Consider the following 8,765-nt stretch of genomic DNA (forward strand, 5'->3'; position numbering starts at 1 on the left):
GAGAACCAAACAGCATCTACCCCCAAATAAATGGGATTAGGACTGCATCCTTACTAAGTGCTAGGCCAACACTGCATTAACATAGGAAAGTGCCTTATAATGAGTCCAACAAGTGCAGAGACAATGATCTATCTGCCCACCTCACTCTTGTCTGAATCAGCCCATCTAGCTGGGTTGTTTACATTGACTGGCAATGACTTTGCCGGGTTTCAGGCAGGGGCCTCTCTCAGCCCGAATTTTGATCATATGGATTTGCTGCTGGGATTCAATGTAACATTGTCAACCTATGACTTTCTTTAATATTTCACATGTGTCTATATCACAGGAAATCTGATTATCAGAAATCTGCAGAATAAGTGACTGTTTATATGTGAGATTGTCATTGCCATGGGAGAGGGATTCTGAGGAATGAAAGGAAGAGGAAGAAAAGTGATTGTTAACCACTTTGCAATGTCTTAATTACGCAATGAAAGCATCATTAGTTATTAGTACCTAAATAAACTGGCAGATAAATAATATTTTAATATTGGACAGTAAAAATACTGAAATAACTGGCCATGCTTTGCGTTAGATAATTATTTAACCCAGGTGGCGCTGTGGGTTAAACCACTGAGCCTAGGGCTTGCTGATCAGAAGGTCGGCGGTTCGAATCCCTGTGATGGGGTGAGCTCCCGTTGCTTGGTCCCAGCTCCTGCCAACCTAGCAGTTCGAAAGCACATCAAAATGCAAGTAGATAAATAGGAACCGCTACAGCGGGAAGGTAAACGGCGTTTCCATGTGCTGCTCTGGTTTGCCAGAAGCGGCTTTGTCATGCTGGCCACATGATCTGGAAGCTATACGCTGGCTCCCTCGGCCAATAATGTGAGATGAGCGCGCAACCCCAGAGTCGGTCACGACTGGACCTAATGGTTAGGGGTCCCTTTACCTTTTTAATCACTATTATGCATATAACATCAACAATGTAGTAGAGACCACAGAGTGACATGCTCCCTTCCTAGAGACCTTTCCCAGGGTTGGTCTCTATTTGCCATAGGATGGGCATCCTTTTTTTAAAAAAACTTTCCTGGCCATACCCCTTTCCTGGCCATATTGCTTAACATAATCCACTGTGTGATTCAGCACAACTGTGCCATAAGCTTCTCCTACAAAGGCAAATGCTACGGACATGTTTCATGGCCTCCTGGGTAAGGATCCACTTGGTTGATCCACTTGGTTAAATCCATGAGGAAAGCACCACTCTTTGAACGCTCCTCCATCAATTCCTGTTTTTCACTCCCTTGAGTCCCCCTCCAAAAATCTGTTCCGAAAGGTGTGGGAGACTCTTTGGAACATCATGGCAGATGATGCGAGAAGAATTGGCAGTAACAACATAAAATCTATCCAATTTCCTTAGTGGTAGGCTCTGATGGATTGCAGTCACCTCTATGAACAGAAGGCTCCTTCAATTTCTGGTGGAAATGTGGTGGATCTAAGCCACTATATCAGTGATCAGGAACTTACAGCCCTCCAGTTGCTGCTGGACTGCAACTACCATCATGTCTGACCCTTGCCCAGGCTGACTGGCTGAGGCTGATAGGAGTTGGAGTCCAACAAGATGTGGAAAGGCACCACTTCCTCCCCTCCCCCCTCCCTTGCAGTAAAAGGTGCTCCTGTGTTATCTGCCAAAGCTTAACTATATAATTCAGGCTCTTTCCAGGTGCTAATTATTTTAATTAACTGGGGGTTATAGAGCTTAATTGGTTTCATCAACAAGGTTCTTAGACCTTAATTGGTTTCATTAACAAGATTTTATAGAGTTCTGTAACAGGGCTCTTACACAGTTTTGCTGCAAGATTTCTTCCAGACCAAAAGAAGAGTTGAAGGAAGGTGTCTAGAGGTGAGGTTGTCATTAAGGGAACAGTGCATAGTTACCCCCTGAGGTTTCTGGCCTAAGTTCTCCAGTTCCTTCCCTTCTCGGACTTATTCCTATCCTTTAACTTTGTCTGTGGTTCATCCCCTCAGATCCTGTGATGTTACTATTGCAGGTTGTTCCCCCATGTTACATTTGCTTTCCAGTAGATAAAGCCTTCTCCTTTGACTCTTGGTAGATCTTTTTCTGAAGTGGAGGGGTAAAGAAAGTTTAAGCTTTTTAAAAACAGAGCTGAAGAATTCAAGAAAAGAGAGCTTGAAAGGAGAAAGGAGAAATGCATTTCAAGATTTACCCTTTATAAAGGGATGTAGATTTTACAGTAATGATGATCAGAGAACTGCCACTTCTGTGCTTCTAAAGGGAAAGCAATGAGACTGGATCAGACTCAAGGACTGAAGTAGATTGCTCTCAGGTTCAGTTAATTCCTCTCATTATCTTGAGAAGCAAAGAAAGGACAAGTTCTGGACAATCACATCCACCCTCCCCCAAAAGATCTGCTCTGGGTTATGGATTGTATTTTTTCTACTTTTCCAGAGATGCTCAATCCATTAGGCTTCTATGCAATATTCATGAATAGAAATGGTTTAAGAGTTGCAAGTCTGAGACTTGGGTCTGGATTGAGGATCATGAAGAGGAAGTGTAAGATTTCCCTAAAGCTAAAAGTAGGCATTGCATTTTTCAAAAGATTTAAAAGAGAATATTCCGATTTTCTCTTTCTCTTTCTCTTTCTCTCTCTCTCTCTCTCTCTCCATTGCTAATGAGTGAGGGTGACATGACAATGTATGATGTGTGCACCTAGGTTTTACAAAAAGGCAAGAGACCTGTTATATAATTCACCCCAAAACAAACCAGTCTGAATTCCCATTGATTTCAGGGAATTAAACATGTTCAGCTCTCAAAGAGTACTCGACTCTGGATGGGTGATGACCAGTATTTGTAAAGGGAGTATGTTTGTTTCCATTCCCACAGTACTTTTAGAGGTATGCCCCCACTTGCTTAAAGCTATTTCCTATCTTTTACACCCAAATAATTCCCACTACTCTATAAAGCTAATAAGAAATGTAAACTTAATCAGAAAACTGCAGATAAAGTGCTAAAAAGTGTTATGGGACAAAAGCAGTATTGTAATTGAAACATGTGTTTGACATGTATTTACATTGTAGGTGTGTCTGTAAATGTTAACAGAGACCCCCTTGGAACTCTTATCCCCTTATCAATTTTCTTCAATAGCATTTATTGTAATAATTAAGGCACTGAACTGCTCAGCTCTCCTCTGGCATGTTTTCTGAATGGGAGATAATACTCAAGATATATGCAATACACCATTCAAATGCTGCTATAAGAGAGATGGGTGGCAGCTGGTAACTGAATCAGGAGGATTGCTGCTTCTGCCCAGCAAGGACCATCCTGCTGAGAGCCTGAGGGCCCTGCTCCTGCCTCTCTCTACCTGGGCCAGCAAGGACTCTTTGAGTGTGTGTTCCTGGAGTTGGGCAATCGGAACAGACTAGGGAGTCTGCTGGTTTGCCACCCGCCTCGCTACCCAGCAGTCTCCCTGCCTGAGCTGACAGAGCTGGTCTCAGAGGCGGTGTTGAGGACTCCCAGGCTGCTGGTTCTGGGAGACTTCAACATCCATGCCAAGGCAGCTGGCTCTGGGGTGGCTTAGGACTTCATGGCCACCATGACAACCATGGGGCTGTCCCAACATGTCACCAGCCCAACACACATGCCAGGCCACACTCTGGATCTTGTCTTCTTGACTGAGCAGGAAGATGGTGATTTGAAGGTGGGGGACATTGACATCAATCCCTTGTAATGGTCAGATTATTTCCTGTTGAGATTTAGGCTGTCCGCAGAGGTAGGGGGCTGATGGATCCAGTGGGATTCCAAACAGCTCTGGGGGGTTTTCTGGCTGAAATTACTGATGTCCCTGTGAGGCAGTGGAAGTGCTGGACCAGTGTCTTGCCTCAGTAATGGACTGGATGATGTAGGAACGTTTATATAATATAGCAGAGTTAAACAATTCCTTGCTTGAATTTACACATCAGCAAACAGATTGCTAACTCGTTTGAGTCCTTTTAATATTTATGCCTCCTGCCTTCTTGCCTTGCTGGTTGATAATCCCTTTTGTCCCTCTTAAAGAAAAATACACATAAATCTGAATGATAATAACATAAACTACTTTACTGTCAGATTCATTGAGTACATACTTAGGTTACATAACATATAAACTATATACTAGATATTAGGTAAAGGTAAAGGGACCCCTGACCATTAGGACCAGTCATGACCGACTCTGGGGTTGCGCGCTCATCTCGCATTATTGGCCGAGGGAGCCGGCGTATAGCTTCCAGGTCATGTGGCCAGCATGACAAAGCCGCTTCTGGCAAACCAGAGCAGCACATGGAAACGTCGTTTACCTTCCCCGCTGTACTGGTTCCTATTCATCTACTTGCATTTTGACATGCTTTCGAACTGCTAGGTTGGCAGGAGCTGGGACCAAGCAACGGGAGCTCACCCCGTCACAGGGATTCGAACCGCCGACCTTCTGATCAGCAAGCCCTAGGCTCAGTGGTTTAACCACAGCGCCACCTGGGTCCCTTATACTAGATATTAAAGGTAAAGGTAAAGGGACCCCTGACCATTAGGTCCAGTCGTGACCGACTCTGGGGTTGCGCGCTCATCTCGCATTATTGGCCGAGGGAGCCGGCGTATAGCTTCCGGTCATGTGGCCAGCATGACAAAGCCACTTCTGGCAAACCAGAGCAGCACATGGAAACGCCGTTTACCTTCCCGCTGTAGCGGTTCCTATTTATCTACTTGCATTTTGACGTGCTTTCGAACTGCTAGGTTAGCAGGAGCTGGGACCAAGTAACGGGAGCTCACCCTGTCACAGGGATTCGAACCGCCGACCTTCTGATCAGCAAGCCCTAGGCTCAGTGATTTAACCACAGCGCCACCTGGGTCCCATATACTAGATATTAGTGAGATATTAGTGAGATATTAGTGAGTCCTAAAAAGATTCCATCAGAGCATTTACTACTTAACACTCCTATCAGCAGCAAACCAACTGACAAAACTGACTGTCACATAGAGGCAGTTAGTCCTCTCTCAGAATGTTGGATTTGACTGACATATCCCACAGAAAAGAGCCAGCAAACTGATACTCAATCCAGATAAGACTGAGGCACTGTTGGTGGGTGGTTCCCTGGACCGGATGGGTAGGAGATCACCTGCTCTTGATGGGGTTACACTTCCTCTGAAGGAGCAGGTTCATAGCTTGGGGGTACTCCTGGATCCTTTGCTGTCACTCGAGGCTCAGGTGGCCTCAGTGGCCTGGAGTGCCTTCCATCAGCCTCGGCTGGTGGCCCAGCAATCTGGACAGGGATAGCCTAATTATTGTTGTCTATGCTCTGGTAACCTCAAGGTTAGATTAGTGCAATTAGTAGGGCTGCCTCTAAAGGTGGTTTGGAAACTTCAGCTTGTGTGGAATTCAGCGATCAGGTTGCTCACCGGAGCAAGGTGGTCTGAGTATATTACACCAATCCTGGTCAGACAGCACTGGCTACCAATTATTTCCAGGCCCAATTCAAAGTGCTGGTTTTGACCTATAAAGCCTTAAACGGCTCAGGACTGTAATACTTCAAGGACCACCTCTATCTATATGAACCTACCCAGACTCTGAGATCATCTTCTGAGGCCCTTCTTTGTGTGCCTCATCCTTGAGAGGTCCAGAGTGTGGCAACACAAGAATGGGCCTTCTCTTCAGTGGCTCCCCACCTGTGGAATGCTCTTTCCAGGGAAGTTCGCCTGGAACCTTCATTATACACCTTTTGGCACAAGGCCTTTTGTTGATTTGATTGACATCCTATGCCCTTTTAAAATGTGGTGGGTGGTTTTTCTTGGCGGGGGAGGATTATTGGGTTGTTGTTTTTATTTTGATTATGTATTTTGTGGTGTTATATTTTGATTTTATTCTGTGAACCGCCCTGAGAGCTCCGGCTATTGGGTGGTATATAAATTCTAATAATGAGGAGGAGGAGAGTCTGCCCAACCCCAATTTGTAACAATATAAGGAGCACTTTTCTTTGTTGTGGGGTGGAATGTTACGCTTCTATGGTTGATTCTTAGGAAAGTTAGAAACTTTTAGGATAGGTTTGTGTGAAAAGGTGCCTTTCCTGGCCACTACCAATGCAATGCAGAATATTATGTGCCAATAGCCGATCATGAGAGGTTTATCTCATGTTAATATTGACAGAAAGGGCTGGTTTGAGTTGTTCGCCTTATCAACACACCTTTCTTGATAAAGCCCCAATGGTGGCTGTAAGTATTCCATTGTTTCCAACATCTTTGTAGAGATGTGCATTGGCAGAATATTTTTTTGTGCTCCAGAAAGAAATAGAATGTGAAGACTTTGTATCAGTATGCCATAGCAGGAGCTTGGATCACGGGAGGTTTTGAAACCACTGTGGCCAGCCTGCTAAAACCCACTATTTCCTTCTCTTCCTTTACACCTTGGAGAGAATGGGATAAGGTAAATTTGCTTTTATGGTGTGGGTCTAGATGGTATGGAACACCTTTGTATGCTCATTCATTCAATCTGATTCACTAAAGCAAATGGGTGGGAAAGCCTTTCAGTGCTGACAATATTTGGTTTCAATTCAATGCCTCTGAGAAGCTGATTCTCATAGAGTAGTACAAATCTGGAGTTATTTCTCTGATGCTAGCTGTCTTTAAGGGGGCACATTGCAACATTTGCTGGAAAATACAGTGTTCCTATCTCCTAACTTATCAGGGGGGGGGGTAGGGTCCCTAAGTGATGGTTTCTGAGATGTCTTGACATGTGTTTCTGATAAGCTGCTTTGACAAGCTTATAGCAGTGGTGGGCAACCTCCAGCCCATAGGGATAATTAGGCCTGGCATGCGTCCCAATTTGGCCCATGAGTATGTCTGCTCCAAACCACACCTATTTGCCCTACACCTGGTGTCATATGTGTTTTACAGGAGATTGGAAGGCCCTTACCATCCACCAAAGAGATCCACTCCTGGTTTATGGATACCACTCTTTTTCATGCAAAACCATTTGCAGTCGTTTTCGGTCATCAACAGCTATCAGTCAGTCAATCACCCACTTCCACCACCCTTCTGAGTGATCCCCCCTCCCTTCCCCATCCCCACCCCCTCCCCACCCCTTCTCTACATAAGTGCCTGGGGACTCCTATTTCACTGTATCTGAAGAAGTGTGCATGCACACGAAAGCTCATACCAAAATAAAAACTTAGTTGGTCTTTAAGGTGCTACTGAAGGAATTTTTTTTATTTTACTCTGACAGAGTTATTCAGTATAGTACATAGAATCATAGAATCACAAACTTCCCATCAGCTTTCTCTTGTGTACAGGTGTTTCTTGCATCTGAAGGCCCATACTGATTTTAAAAGACTTACAGCAGAATTCAACACAGGTTTTCTTAGAAGTGCATTCCATGCGGTAGTGAGTGTGAATAGGATTGCAGGCAAGAACCTTGCAAATCTTTAGACCAGGCATCCCCAAACTCAGCCCTGCAGATGTTTTCGGACTACAACTCCCATCACCCCCAGCTAACATAACCAGTGGTCAGGGATGATGGGAAATGTAGTCCCAAAACATCTGGAGGGCCAAGTTTGGGGGTGCCTGCTTTAGATAAACTTCTGTCAGTGACCCAAGAGGAAACTGAATCTCAAGTAGTATTTCAAGATCACAAACTTCTTTCCATGAAGACCTCCCCGCCCCCAATTCTGCTTTCTAAACTGGTATATAGCATAGCTTCTAGGTTCAGTTAATAACCCAAAGATTGCCTCTTATTTTCAAATACTTCCTTTATTTGAAAAAACCTGCAAGCTCATGATTCACAAAGCCCCATAAATAGTTTTAGTTCTCTTTGGTTTTGAAACATTGTCTTAGAGACGTGTGCAGGAGGAAGGGACATCCAACATAGAAAGCTGCCTTATACAGAATCAGACCAAGGTCCCACCTGGCTCAATACTGTCTACACTAACTGGCAGCAGCTTTTCAGATCTTCAGACAGTGAGTCTCTTCCAACCAGGGGCAGAGGAAGGGGGTGTATGGTGGGGGCTGTTCGCCCTAGGTGTCACCACTGAGGGGGGTGACAAAATGCCAGGTGGCACTCAGTGTGCAGGTTCCACGCTGCCCCAAACTGTCCGCTCGCCATCTCTCCCTCAGCTGTGGGACAGCTGAGTGGGAGGAGGCAGGCAGACTCCTCGGAGGCCCCACAGAGCGTCCTGCCCCAGCTCGCCCTGCCCCGCGGGCGGTTGGCCCCACCCCGGGCACAGGGCATGCATGCCGCCCCAGGCATCTGATCAACTTGCTCTGCCACTGCTTCCAACCTTATCTGGAGATACCAGGAATTGAGCAACAAGACCTTCTACATTCAAAACAGACGCTGTATAAATTTCCTCAGGAATCTGTGTGTATATGCGTGTGGAGAAACCTGAGCTTTGCAAGGAAATCCATGTGCTGGGCAGTTTACAATATTAAAACACAAAAATACACAATATAATAACAAACAAAACAATACCTCCCCCCCACACCCTCACTGGTTTAAAAGGCCATCATTTGTTAAGTTAACCAAATGCCTGGGAGAAGAGGAATGTTTTTGCCCGGCTCCTAAAGATATACAACGAAGGCACCAGGCGGGTCGCCCTGATGGGAAGTGGTCCTAAGATGGCACACTTAGGTATATGGCTTGCCAGTTACATGATTCAAGGTGCGCTGAGCATTGTGCTGTGGAAAATGAACTTGCAAATACTGAAAGATTAAGAGAAGGAATGCAGGCCTATATGGAATGCGGAATGATACTGGG

This window comes from Zootoca vivipara, chromosome 1 (genome assembly GCF_963506605.1).
Source record: "Zootoca vivipara chromosome 1, rZooViv1.1, whole genome shotgun sequence".
In the NCBI taxonomy this organism is placed as follows: domain Eukaryota; kingdom Metazoa; phylum Chordata; class Lepidosauria; order Squamata; family Lacertidae; genus Zootoca; species Zootoca vivipara.